Raw genomic sequence first — 15,087 nt, 5'->3', positions numbered from 1 at the left:
CTTCTGGAAGCTTTAAAAACTCCTGAGACTCAGGCTACACTGGAAACCTATCATTTCAGCTCTCTGGGGGTGGGGCCCAGGCATCAGTGTTTTTGAAAGAGTCTCAGGTGATCCCATCCTGCAGTCAAGACTGAGACCCACCGCTGTAGATGCAAATCGAGGAAAAGGGAACTTAGATTACAAAAGCCTGCAGAAGCCTGACCCTTTAAAAAGCTTTGTATCTCTGCTTTCTTTTATTCCAGAGCAGAAGGCATTTTAGGAGTTCTGATTTAGCCCAGAAATGTGAACTGTTCTGTTTAGACTTCATGAAAGCACGTGTGGGCGATTTTGCCGCCATGAAATCACTTGAACCATCTGGCAACGCAACAGGAAGTTATTCTGGTTTCCAATGGAGTGAACCAAGTCGGGTGAGGCAGCAATTAAAACCTATCAAAATAGCTTTGACTTTCTGAGTGGTACAGAAGAGTATTCATCCTTTCCAAAGGGATTTTTAAATTTTCCTTCTCCCTTATTTCCATAGAAAAGATTTCTATAGCTAAGATTTCATTTGAGTCTATTATTTCAAGAAATAAAATAAATCCTAGTACTTCAAAGGCTTTAATAAAAACATAGAGCTCAACTTCTTATTCTCATGAAGGAGAAGGTATAAATCCAACTAATGGGTATTTGAAGTAAATATTGAAGCCCTACTAAAACTGAAACAGCTTAAAAATGTATAAAGTACTTGAGTTCAGGACCAAGCTGAAAACATGGAGCATTAATGTAGGCAGGTGAGGCGAGGGGGGAAATGGTCTCTATAACATGCTTTTACCATCACTTAGTGGGTGAGGTGTTTGGAGGTAATCACCGTAATATCAACTGTTTAGTCTCAACACTGTTCTATTTCTTTTATTGGTTATGCTGTGTCTTTTAATAGGTTTTTCATATGCTTTCATGAGTTCTATTTTCTTAACCTCTCCATTTGAAGAATTTCTTCCAGCCTTGCTATCACCCCACCCTGCTCCACCCATGCCACCCCATAAGGACACCATAAGGGACATATATGGGACACATAAAGGACACCCATAAGGGACATTTCATAAGGGACACTGGAGTGGTAAATCTGAGTGTGTCTTTCTGTTGCCCTTGAACATATAAATGTGGTTTTCCAGATTTAGGCACATTATCAATTTCTATATATATTTTGGGGAAACTGTAGATTCACATGCAATTGTGAGAAATAATGCAGAGAGACCCTGAGTTCCCGTTTCCCCCAGTGGTAACATCTTACAAAACAATAGGAGAACCAGGATATTGACATTGGTACAGCCAAGACTGAGAACACTTCCATCACGGCAACCAACAATCCCTGGGGTTGTCCTTTTTTGAGACACCCCCATGTCTCTCCCACTCCACACCCTTCTTAACTCTTGGCAACCATCATGTCCTCCATTTCTATAATGTTGTCATTTCAAGAATGTTACTACATAAATGGAATCATACATTCTGTAAACTATTGGAATCATCTCTTTTTTCACTCAATAAAATTCTCTGGAGATTCATCCAGGTTGTGTGTATCAATAGTTTTCTCCTTTTTCTTAACAGAGTAGTCTTCCACACTGTGGCTTATCTCAGTTTGTTTTACCAGGCACCTGAAGAAGAACATTGGGGTTCTTTCCAATTTGGGGCAGCTTTCCAATTTGCAAATCAAGCTGCAATAAAACTATTTGTGTCCAGGTTTTTGCATGAACATAAGTTTTCATTTCTCTGGGATAAATACCCAGGAGTACAATTGCTGGGTCATATGCTAATTACAGGTTTTTAAAGAAACTGCCAACATGTTTTCCAGAGTGACTCTACCACTCTACATTCCCTCCAGGCATGTGTGAGTGATCAAGTTTCTTCACATCCTTGCCAGCATTTGGTGTTATCATTATTTTTATGGCATTGTTATTTTTTATTGTACCATTCTGATAAGTGTGTAGTAATGGCTTATTGTGGTTTTAATTTGCATTTCCCTGATGGCTATTGACATAAAATGTCTTTTCATGTACTCTTCTTATGTTTGTCTTATATATACTGTCCAGGTTTTCAGTGGTATTTAGCAGCAGCAAGAAGGAAAATACCACATTATCTTTTATGGTGAGTCAAAGTAGAATAGCAGTTAAGGGGTCAAGTTCTGCTCTCACATGGCCAAGGTCCAAATCTTAGCTCAATTACATCCTGGCTGTGCAAACTTAGTCTATTACTCTTTCCTCAGTTTTCCTATCTGCAAAATAGGAATAACACTTACCTTGTTTTGAGGATCTAATGAACTAATGCAAATCACTTCAAGGAATATGTTCAATTATTTCTAGTTATTGTAGAGGATTCATATGCATTTCATAAAATGAGATTGTATGATTTCACAGAATTTAAATATGTGCTTCCCACTGGTCTGGTTTTTAATATTACAGAGAACTATTCTGATGCCAATCTATTTTTCCTTTTTTAAGTGGTGTTTTCCAGGTGTGTCAATACTGCTTGGGGGATTTTAATTTTTCCTTACAATTCTCACCTGTCATCAGTTATGTACGGGGGTGTCTCTTCATAAAGTCTTCCAGCCGGAAACTGCAAATGCTTCTGCACCTCAGAGTCATGGGTATATTTGGTGCAAATTCTCTTAATTTCTAAGCATATGTAAGACACACTTTCTTTACCTAATATTAAATTCCTTTGGTCTTTCCAGGAATTGAGAACAGAGGGCTACGCAGAGAGGGAGACAATTTTGAAACCTGGTTATTCTATTCAAAACCCAAGATATAAACAAGGTTTACTCACATTTACTCTCCATCTAAGGTTCAGTGTAATATAATATTTTGAGTATTTTAAAATTTGCATATCTTTAAAAGTGTAAAATATACCCTTAAAGAGCAGAGATGGGAAAAGTTCTTTTTGAGTGACAAAAAAGGGACAATCAAATCATTGGCACCGTAATAATAATTTCACAGCACTTCCCCATCATTATCTAATCCCTAAAGTATAGCTACAAATCATGTAAGAAGTGTCCTCATATTTTACAACAAATAGTACACAGACAATAATGAACTCATCTACAAAACAGAAACAGACCTGTAGACCTAGTAAACAATCTTATAGTTACTGGGAGAAAGGAGGTAGGAAGGGATAATTCTGGGAGTTTGAGATTTGCAAATGTTAACCACCACATATAAAAATAGTTAAAAACAAATTTCTTCTGTATAGCACAGGGAACCATATTCAATATCTTGTAATAACCTTTAATGAAAAAGAATATAAAAATTAATATACATATGTATATGCATGACTGGGACATTGTGTGTACACCAGAAATTGACACATTGTAACTGACTATACTGCAATTGCAGTAAAAAAAAAACCCCACAGGATTCTAAAACGAGTTTGATTAACTACACCAAGCTATCCCCATAGAGAATAGGCATTTGGCTATAAATAAATAAATGTGCACTAAATGTGCAAGGTAGTAGTAGGTATAGAATTATCTCAGATGAGTTAAAATAGATTATATATAATGTGTGTACAATTTATAGATCCAAAAGCATTTATGGAAAGACATTTTTGGCAGAAAACTATAAACAAACTCTGCAGAGTGGGACTAGATAGTAGCAGTATGGTTGGTGGAGGGACTGCTGGATGGAACTCACATATAGAGGAGAGAATAGTCAGAAATCTGAGCAAGGACCATGGCAGTAGCTTAGAGATAGGGAAGTTAAGAGCAGGATTGGAAATGGAAGAGTAGTAATGGAAATGGAAGAGAATTATTGGACAGGTTGAATCTCTTTGATGTGGGATTTAATTGATTATAGGAGAGCTATTTGGGGAGGAGGAGCTTTGGATGTGTTGATTCAAAGTTCTGGCTGAATTTCAGTTCTGCCAGTAGTTGCAAAGCTGAGTCTGGCTGTCAGAACAAGATTGGAGCTGAAAGTACGTTTTTTATCTTGTATCTGCCATTAGTGATATCTGGTAAAGTAAGCCTCCTTTAATAATGTGTTTCTAATTTGTCTTTTGGCTCTTCTTGTTTGACTGGTCATCTCAAAAAATCCCATTAAGATTTTAATCAAAATGGTATTAAATGGATAAATTAATTTGGAAAGAATTCACTTTTAGTATATAAGAATAGAATATCACACTCTCTTATTAATGAACACAGATTTTTCTCTTCAGTGATTTGTCTTCTTTTATCATCCTCAGTGAAGTTTTATCATTTTTTTCCTGTCCTTCCAACTTATTTCTTACTACGCTTCTTCTTCGGTATTTTATACTTTATAATGGTTTGTGATTATATATATATATACAAACCATTTACTGGTATCCAGAAAAATAATCAATTTTGCATATTTATTTTATAACTGGCCAACTTATCAAACTCTCTCCTTAGCTCTAAGAGCTTCTGTTTCCTCTTCTAATATTTGTGTCAATGTCTTTTTCTTATTATGCTTGATGAGTAGAACGACCAGGGCAATTCTGAATAACAGCAATTACTGAGGGAACAAATACTAGATACTTACTTAGCCCTTGCATAGATAGAAAAGTCATCATCTTGTCTTCATAAATGAAAAACAATTTTATTTTCCCTCTGCTGTTTGTTTTTACTGTTTTGACGTTCTTCTTATTTTACCCACTCTGCTTTTTAAGTCTTGCTTTCCCTTTTTAATCCCATCCTATCATCTTTTTGGTCTTTTTCTTTCCTCTTTTGTCTTTCTGCTTTAATTCAGAGACAGCATCTTCCTGCACTCTGTTGAGGAAGTCGAAGAGATTCCTGAAATTCTTCAAGACGTTGTGAAGATTATGCTTTCCCTCTGGTGTTTTACTACATTTTGTAGACACTTCTTTTTCTTCTTTTTCTCAGTCTTCAATAAGTTGAGATCTAGTCAGACTTTTCTGGTTGCCAGATAGGAGCGTGGACTGTCCTGGCCCTGCTCTGCACCTGTGTGGGAAGATGGAGTTCCCTTCTTGAATCGACTGTTTGAGAGCAGGTTAAAATGCTATTTGTACACCTGCCAGTTTTTAGTGTATTTTCAATTGTTGTGATTCTACTCTTGGGATCTTATCTTCACCCCTTGCACTTTGTAATTAGGGAATGGTCGAAAAATTAATATTCTCACTAGGTATCTGTAATGGTTAACTTAAAAAAATGTTTTTAAATTTTTTGCAGGGGGAGGTAATTAGGTTTACTTATTTATTTTTTTCATGGAGGTACTAGGAATTGAAGCCAGGACCTCATGCATGCTAGGCATGCACTCTACCACTTGAGGTATACCCTCCCCCTATAATGGTTAATTTTTGTGTCAACTTGACTGGGGCATGGGGTGCCTGGATATTTGATCAAACATTATTCTGGGTGTGTCTGTAGGGGTGTTTCTGGATGAATGCAATCTTTGAATGGGTAGACTGAATAAAGCAGGTTGCCCTCCCCAATGTGGGTGGGCCTTATCCAATCAGTGGAAGGCCTGAATAGAACAACAAGGCTGAGGGAGCAGGAACTCCTTTTGCCTGACTGCCTTCGAGCTAGGGCATTGTTTGTTCTTCCCTGCCTTAGAACTCAGTCTGAAACACTGGCTCTTCAAGCTGGCCAGCTTTTAGACTTCAGCTACATGATCATTCTCCCAAGTCCTCAGCTTGCGAAACTGCAGCTCTCAGGACTTCTCAGCCTCCAAAATTGGGTGCATCTATTCCTTACAATAAATCTCACTCTATATACATCCTGTTGATTCTGTTTCTCTGGAGAACCCTGACTCATAGAGCACTCCTACTGGCGTTCTCCAGTCTTGGCCCTCTGCCTTTGGAACATTATGCATGGAGTCTACACCCGCAAGATACGACCACCAGTTTTCCTGAGTCCTACTTCTGTGCAGTCACTCTCTGGAATCACAATCACCTCTGAGTTATAAAGATAAAATTGAGCATGAAAATGCCTAATGTGAATGGGAACCTATTCAGACTCAAGGACTAGGCTAAGGACTTTATGCCTACTGTCCCAGCTATTGCAAAAATATAGAAATGCGGGGGGTGGGTGGGTATGGGAATGGAGAGTGAGATGAGGAGCAAGAAGAATCAGTGCTCTGGCTGCCAGATAGGTCAGCAGCTGTAGACCAAGAACCATCCGCCCAGTATTCCAGTTGGCACAGATACAGGGTCTCTGAGTGCAGGAATAATTGGGATGGTAAAAATCGTGTTCCTCCCTCTTTTCTGGCAGTTTAGGTAGATGATGATACCACTGTCTGGGAGATTCTAGTCAGCTGAGCTAGACTGTATGCTCTGTAAGGGCTGATTGCAATTGCATCTATTGACAATATATTCCCAGTGCCTTGCACAGTGCCTGGCATGAGATAAGTGTTTGGTGTTTTCCATTAACGTCTGTCAAGTATATTCCTCCATTAGGCAAGGTTTACCCCAGATTCTAATAAGTTGTACAACTGTCTTAATTTTCCTTGTGACAATTTTTCTTCTTTATTCTGTAGTTTCATAGCTATTTTAATGGGCAATTGGGAGGAATTTTATATTTTTCTAAACCAGAAGTTACCTTAATGAATTTTTTTTCCTCTTTGTTATCTTTTTTTGAATTGAAACACACAGTGATTTACATACAATGTTTCAGGTGTACAGCAAAATGATTCCGTTATACATATGTATTCTTTTTTCAGATTCTTTTCCATTATGGGTTACTGTAAAATATTGAGTCTAGTTCTCTGAGCTATACAGTTGGTCCTTATTGTTTATCCATCTTGTATATAGTAGTTTGTATCTGTTAATCCCAAATTCCTAATCGATCCCTTCCCCCCTTTTCCCCACCTTCATGAATTTTTAAATGATATTGTGTCAAAGCTGAGGAATGGCTTTACTACAGATCAATGATACTGCATACTTCATAAATTGAATTAGATGATTAATGTTTAGAAGTCAGAAATATCAAGGTGGAACATGATTTTATGTGAGTAAATACCTCCATTTCTCATCTGCACAGTGAACAAAATTACAGCCACCCTCCTGGTTTGTTGTGTGTGTGTGAGTGTGAGTGTTTTGAAGGAGGAGGGGCTATAACATGTGTAAAACTGCTTTGCAAACTGTATACCCTGCATATATTTTAGATGCTGTGGCTGCACGGCTCTGATCATTTTCCATCTCATATGCTAATCTATGTACAACATCTTTTTGTGACCAAGATTCCAACCATGTATTTTATTCTGTCGTTCTCAGAGGCAACAGTGCAGTATTATATTCAATTTCTCTACCAGATTCAAGGGTCATGATCTCTTTGGCAGGGAGAGAGTTACTGTCAGGAAAATCTTACTGTTGGATCCAGGACAAACCATTAAAAAGTTGCGTAAGTCTTTGTCAGCTTAGAGTTGTTGTCCTACAGGTGTTTTGCTATGTTGGCACAGCTCATGTTTGCCCTGCTTTATTTATTGCTCTTTCTTTTAGAGGAAATCATAGAGAAAAATAGGACTTTTCCCACAGATGGAAACGGTGTACCTATTTAGCTGCTGAACTCCTTGGGAAAGGGGGAAGAAATCAGTTAAGAGCTGCATGAATGAATAAAAAATATTCACCTTCAAAACACACTACAAAGATCAATGAAGGATCCAGACTAGAGGAACTTGTGACAGAGAGACACTGGAGTGCCTGGAAATGCAGAGGAAAAAGTGACGGCAATTTGATTAATTTTAATTGAATAAATAATAGTTCATCTCCAGTCACGTTCAAGACTCTGAAGGAGATACACAGAGGAGTAAAATGCAGTTTCTTCCCTTACGTTGTTTATAGCTGAACAGAGAAAATAGAGTGAATAAATAATTCTAACATAAAACAAATTGGGAGAAAGAGGCTATAGCCAGCATGACTATTTCTTAGCAGATCTTTATTAATTATATGAATGCATCTTATTTCTCAAATTAAACGTTTTCCTGAAAACTCATGTTAAAACTGTGTCCTCAAATACAGTACTTAATAAGTCCAAGAAGTAAACTTTCAGAGAGTAAGATACAGTTGTCTGGGAAGAAATAAGGGTTTCAGAAAACATAAGTAGCTTCTGTCCAAGTGTCTGTCTCTGTGCTGACGGCCACTGGAAAGGCCAAGCATATAGGAAATAGTCTTCTTTCTAATATGAAAGGCATATTTGTGTCCCGTGGAATGAGAGGTATGCCTGGTATGAGAACAGGACCCAAGGTCACGGCGGGGCTCCCAGTTCTAACGCATATTTCCTGACTTAGGGATGGATCACTGCTTGGTGGTTATTCCCACCCATGACTTCGATTGCACGGGTCCTAGGGTGCTTAATTATTCTTATAATTTTTAGTTGGTTTTCCCTTTCTTCGTTGTTCTTGCTCTTCCCTATTGCAGAGTTTCAGTTCAGTCTTGAAGCCTGTCCCATCTTATCTGAGCTATCTCGGTAGCATGTTTTATAGTTTTTCTGAGTCTTTTACATGTGGGTCAGCAATTTTTTAGTTCTGAAAGGCTTTAACCCTTTGATGAAGTAAAGTCTCAGAAATATCTACCATTTTTAGAAACAGATACATTTTAAGTCTGAATAGATGTCATATAGAAATGTGAAGCCTACTTCAAAAAAGTAAATATTCAGAAACATAAGCTTTATGAACAGAGTAGAAATGTGAAGCCTACTTCAAAAAAGTAAATATTCAGAAACATAAGCTTTATAAACTGTCACTCATCAAGCATCTATTAATATTTGTCTAATTCTCTTTTAAATTTATATATAGGTACTGTTCAATATTTGTCTAATTTTTAAAGCAAGATGTATGTAGAATAAAATGCAGAAATCTGAAGCATACACTTTGATAAGTTTTGGTAAGTGTATCAACCAATGGAACCACCACCCTGGTCAAGACAGCATTTCCATCACTCCAGAAAGTTCTCTTATGTATCTTTCAATTAATCCTCATCACCCAGGGGGCAACTACTGTCCTGATTCCTATCACCATGGATTAGCTTTGCCTGTTCTTTAACTTCCTGTGTGGAAAGATACAGTTTTTACACCTTTCATTCCACATCCTATTTTTGGGATCAGTCAATATTGTTGAGTGTGAATATACCGCATTACAGGGATATATCACAATCTGTCCATTCAACTGTTGATGGATATTTGGGTTATTTCCAGCTTTTGACTATTATTAATATACATTTTTGACTATTAATATACATACTAATCTGAGTCCACTTTCCAGTAGTTGCCTCACACACATCCACTGATTGACACTCTGCTGCATACTTGAGGGGGTACCTGGATTTTTCTTTTTGTGCAAAAATTCCCTATTACTCTGTCCTGAATAGTCTAACTCCCACAGTCTCTGTGGACTCTCAGTGCCATCTCCTCAATTCAAAGAATCAACTGGGTTTTGCCTGGTTTTCTCTCTCAATGTTGAAGCCTAGAAGCCCCTAAATTCTCTCAAGCTTAGGCAACCACTCCTTTTATTTACTTCTGTTTCTTAAGAGATCACTGTCCTTCCCTGCCTCATGCTTGGTGTCTTTAAAGTCATTGTCTCATATAGTTTGTCTGAGTTTATTTATTGATTTTATTTATTGATTTTTGGTTGTTTCAGGTGGTAGAGTAAAACTGGGCTGGAAGCAGAAGTTCATATTTTATAATTTTTGATGCTATTCCAAATGGATGGTCAAGCATTCATTTCCCATTTGCTGTTTCTAGTACCTAGAAATACAACTAATGTTTGCATCTTGACCTTGTATGCTCTAAACAGGCATGGTTTTAACAAGATCATTGGATCACTGGATTAATGGAGCAAGAAATCATAGGTAATTGGAGAAATTTTTAAAAAGGCTAAGTGGAGGAGGTGGGACTTGAAAGATAAAGAGAATACATTATAGATAAAAGCTTCAGTGTGAACAAAGTGCAGAAGAAGAAGGCATAATCAAGGATTCCAAGAAATTCAGTTTGACAGATCGATGATGAGTCGAGGATTTGGGAAGACTGAAGTCTCTACATATATGATATATAAACACAAAACTTCTGTGGGAGAGCCTTCTCTGATCCTCTGGACCAGGGAAAGTTGTTTGAAATAAGCTTAATTTCTCTTCCATCAAGTGCTGACATTCCTAATTAATTTTTTGTTTGCCTGTTAATGCAATGTTTGTCTTCCATTCTAGGCTGAAAATTCAGTGAGGGCAGGAATCATGCCTGTCTTCCTCATTGTTGTAGTTCCGGCATTTAACAATGAATATTCATTGAATGAACAAATAAATGGAGCCAGGATAAGAAGTCTGAATTTGATTTCATACGCAATCAGAGTCTTTAAAAGTTTTAGGAGAACGATTTGTCCAGAGTTGTGTTTTAGGAAGATTTTTCTGGCAGCGTATGGTGAATGAATTAGAGGAGGTGAGCTGGGTGCGAAGAGAAGCTACTGGAATAGTTTTGACAGGAGGCAAAGTAAGCCAGAGCCATGGTGGTGTCATAGACAGTGGAAGGAAACAGGTACAGATGAGTCTGTAGAGGGCAAACCAACAAAATATGAAAACTGGGAAGGAGACGGAATAGAGAAGTCAATTATATATCTGACATTTTGCTAGTGGGGAATTGGGAGGGAAATGGTGTCATTTATAGAAATAGCAATCTCATAGGAAGAGCTGGTTTGGGAAGGTAGCTGTCCAGCTTTCCCAATACCACTTGTCAAAGAGAATGTCTTTTCTCCATCGTATGTTCTTGCCTCCTTTGTCAAAGATTAATTGACTCTAGGTGTCAATCCTGAGCGTTAATTACTTATGAGCTTTCTAGGGGGATCTATTAATCAGGCAGTTGGAAACAGTGTAGATTTCAGAACAGAGCTGTGGATTAGGGACATAGGTGAGTCATCCACCTAAGAGGGATACTTAGCCCTAGGGAATGATGAAATTGGTGAGGGAGAGAGAAAGAGAGAGAGACAGAGACAGAGTGGAGAAGAAGCCCAAAGAGACGATTTTCAGGGGCATTCACTTTAGGAGGCAGGAGAAGTCAATAAAAGATATGGATAAAGAAAGTTTTCTAAAGTTGGAAGTAGAACCCGTACGGTGTTAACATTACAAAAGGAGAGAGTCTGAGGTTACTTAACTGAATATGTAGAAAGCTTGAGTAGCACAAAGACAGAAAGGGTCATTGGCTTTGATCATTAGATAATGAACAAACCTCGTGATGATAATCCATGTATTCTAAGAATCATTTGATTCTTAAGATAATCCATAGGGCAAAGTGGAGAGCATTATTATCACCACTTTGTAGATGAAGAAGCTGAATCTCAGAGAGTTCAAGTGGCTTTCTCAAGGCCACAGAGTCATGAAGCATCAGCACCAGATCTTGACCCCAGTGCCATCTCTGATGTTGTCCTTGAACACCACACTGCATCCTTTTCCTTCTGAGAGTCTTCAGAAAAACATGCTTGTTCTCAGACATATAATCTGTTTCAATTCATCTCATTATTGTCTATTTCCTGAGGAAACCCATAAAAACACTTGTCTTAGATCCTGATAACCCACAGACCTATGATCAATTTTTAATCTTTGACACAAGGAGGCAAGAATATAAATGGAGAAAAGACAGTCTCTTCAGCAAGTAGTGTTGGGAAAGCTGGACAGCTGCATGTAAATCAATGAAGTTAGAACACTCCCTCACACCATACACAAAAACAAACTCAAAATGGCTTAAAGACTTAAACATAAGACAAGACACCATAAACCTCCTAGAAGAGAACATAGTCAAAACATTCTCTGATATAAATTGTAACAATGTTCTCCTAGGCCAGTCTACCAAGGCAATAGAAATAAAAGCAAAAAGGGACCTAATTAAACTTATAAGCTTTTATATAGCAAAGGAAACCATAAATAAAATGAAAAGATAACTTATGGAATGGGAGAAAATATTTGCCAATGATGCGACTGACAAGGGCTTAACTTCCAGAATATAAAAACAGCTCATACAACTCAATAACAAAAAAAAAAAACAAAAACAAAAACAAAAAAAAAAAACCCAATCAAAAAATGGGCAGAAGACTTCAACAAACATTTCTCCAATTAAGACATACAAATAGCCAACAGGCACATGGAAATATGCTTAATTTCACCAATTATCAGAGAAAAGCAAATGAAAACTACAGTGAAGTATCCCCTTATACCAGTCAAAATGGTCATCATTTAAAAGTCCACAAATAATAAATGCTGGAGAGGCTGCAGAGAAAAGAGAACCCTCCTACACTTTTGGTGGGAATGTAGTTTGGTGTAGCCATTATGAAAAACAGTACAGATATTCCTCAAAAAACTGAAAATAGACTTACCATAGAATCTAGCCATCCCACTTCTGGTCACATATCTAGAAAAAAAACTATAATTTGAAAAGAGACATGCACCCCAATGTTCATAGCAGCACTATAAACAATAGCCAAGACATGGAAGCAACCTAAATGTCTAGTGACAGATGACTGCATGAAGAAATTGTGATATATGTATACAATGAAATATTACCATAAAAAAGAATAAAATAATGCTGTTTGCAGCAACATGGATGGACCTGGAGATGGTCATACTAAGTGAGGTAAGCCAGAAAAAGCCAGAAAGAGAAAGAAAAAATACCATATGATATCACATATATGTGGAATCTAAAAAAAAAGAGAAAAAAAGAAAAGGAATATACAAATACACATATATACACACACACACATATATATGTGTATAACTGAATTACTATGCTGTATGCCAGAAGTTAACAAAACATTATAAATAGACTATACTTTAATTAAAAAAAAGATTAATATTAGTAGCTATTGTCAATAACTTAGGAGTAAATGCTCAGAATCTTTGTTTGCCGTCACAGGGTGGTGTTTTTTGAAATTACTTTGGTAAATAAATATCAGGGGATTTCTTTTTCTGTTAGAGCAGGGAACTCCATCTAAGGAGAATGCCAAGTTTTCCTCATCAATTCTACAGGTTTCCTTAGGTTTAACCATTATTAAGGACTCGTATATGTATTCACGTAATCCATCTAATTAGTGACATACTGTTGTTATCTGAAAGTCGTACAAGAATACCAATAACATTTTAAATACCAGTAACATTTTATGAGTACATTATAGAACCAGCAGGCCCAGAACAGCATGCTAATTGGCCCAGTGTTATCGAATGTGCGTCCTGAAAGGCACAGGTGTGTGGTGAGGGGTAGAGAAAAGGCTCAGGGGGTTCTGATTTATGAATTTCCTCTTTTTTTTTTTTTAACTTAAAAAGGAAGAAAGACACTGGAGATAGTTCAGCTGATAGGTTTGGTTGCTGTCTTAAATAAGAAGCTAATATGAGACGATAATGTGAAAAATATACGCTGTTGGCATCTTCAAAAACTTCTAAAACAAATTAACAGACAAACAAATAAGGAAAAAGTGTCCTAGCGGTAGAATCTATCTTTGGAATCTGTGAGCAGAATCTTGGGTCTGCTGGTTTCTATGATGGGCAGTTATATATAGGATCCAACCCCCTCATAACCAATGGTCATTACAACACGCTTCCTGTGGGTCCAAAGAGGCTGTTCCATTCAGCTCAGGGGAAAGCTGCAGCTGCATTCCTGAAAGGCTAGCTATCTAGGCTTCACAGAAGGAGGAGAGAGCCCCTTATTACGAGCTAATCAAGGTGAGAGCATGTTCTGAAATGTACGCTTACTTGGCCAACTAGCACCTCAGAGCATCAAAGTAGCACCAGAGTTTGGGGTAGTTGGATCCTTCTTTGAGAGTCTTTGTTTGCTGGGTGTGCTGACCCCTTTGACGAGGACTAAGATTTCTTTATGACTTGGTATGATTTTTCAGAAGAAAATAAGGACAATTTTAAGAGCATTTCCATGGATATTCACTTCTCTTTTTCCAAAAAGCAACGAGACAAGCCTACAGGCTTGGTTCCATTTTGGTCAAATTACAAATATGTGACATTTTAGGAACCTTGGGCTGTTTTACTCCTTCACACCCATTTAATCACAGCTCGGTGACTGGGGGTTTGATGGAATAAAGCATTTCTGTCAATTCAGGGCAGCTCTGTTTCTGGGATTTTGTAGCAACTATGGTTTCAGGAGAGAATGGAAGAAATAAACACACTTAGCAACTCAAAGGCCAGCTGCTTTAAAACTGGCTTGAACATTCTGGACTCATCACCATGACTTTTTCTTTTTCTTTCTTTCTTTTTTTTTTTCTGGGTTGTTGTTCTAAATTGTAAACAGACTTGTGTGGATTCTTCTTTTGTATATTTATATTTGGGGAAGGAGCAGGCTGGGGCATTCCCTCTTTTCAACATTTATATAAACTTTAGAAATTTAACAATATAAGGTCCAGATTTCATAGTTATTAAAAATCAAGAGCAAAGACTTGAAAGAAATGTAACTGATGACTATTGGTACCATTTCCTTCCATGTTAAGTGAAACTGGGTAACAATATCCTTCACCTAAATAACACCCTCTGGTCTAGAGTGTCAAAGAGCCTTAGAAAACATCAGTTTAGACTCAGAGACCTCAGTGATACTGACTTGCATTATAGGGAATGCAAGAGAAATGTTTTACAAAAGCTTAAGTAGTAGCACTAGTAGTGGTTAACTAAATTACCCAAGTTTATGTAGTAGCATTCCTGGAGGTTAGCCATACACCGAGTCCCCCCTCCTTAGGTCTGGGCAAAGCTCTTGAAATTGAATTCCCATTACTGTGGTGCATCCAATAATTTTATACCTTCTGTGATACCCACCCAAATATATATACACACACACATGCACATATATATCTATATTTATCTATATCTATCTATTTCCTTTTTATGTAAACATCTGCTACGCTGTCACAGCATAGTAGAAAGTCTGGTGCCCAGGAATACAGAACCTGATCTAGGCTACCTATTGCCTGAGCTCTGTGACTGCCAGTGCAGCATTTTAACATAATCTAGACATCATTTTGGAGAAACAGTAAAGATGACGGCTATAGTGCATATCTGAGTGGTAACTCACCAAAATCTATTCTTTTCTTCTGCTTAAAGTAGTCTGAGTTTTTTTGAGGCGGGAGGTCTCTTTGTGAATCCATTGTATATTAGTCATGAAATTATAGTCATTACAGTGGG

The sequence above is a fragment of the Camelus bactrianus genome, chromosome 35 (genome assembly GCF_048773025.1).
Source record: "Camelus bactrianus isolate YW-2024 breed Bactrian camel chromosome 35, ASM4877302v1, whole genome shotgun sequence".
Lineage (NCBI taxonomy): Eukaryota > Metazoa > Chordata > Mammalia > Artiodactyla > Camelidae > Camelus > Camelus bactrianus.
Note: the sequence above shows the minus strand (reverse complement) of the source record.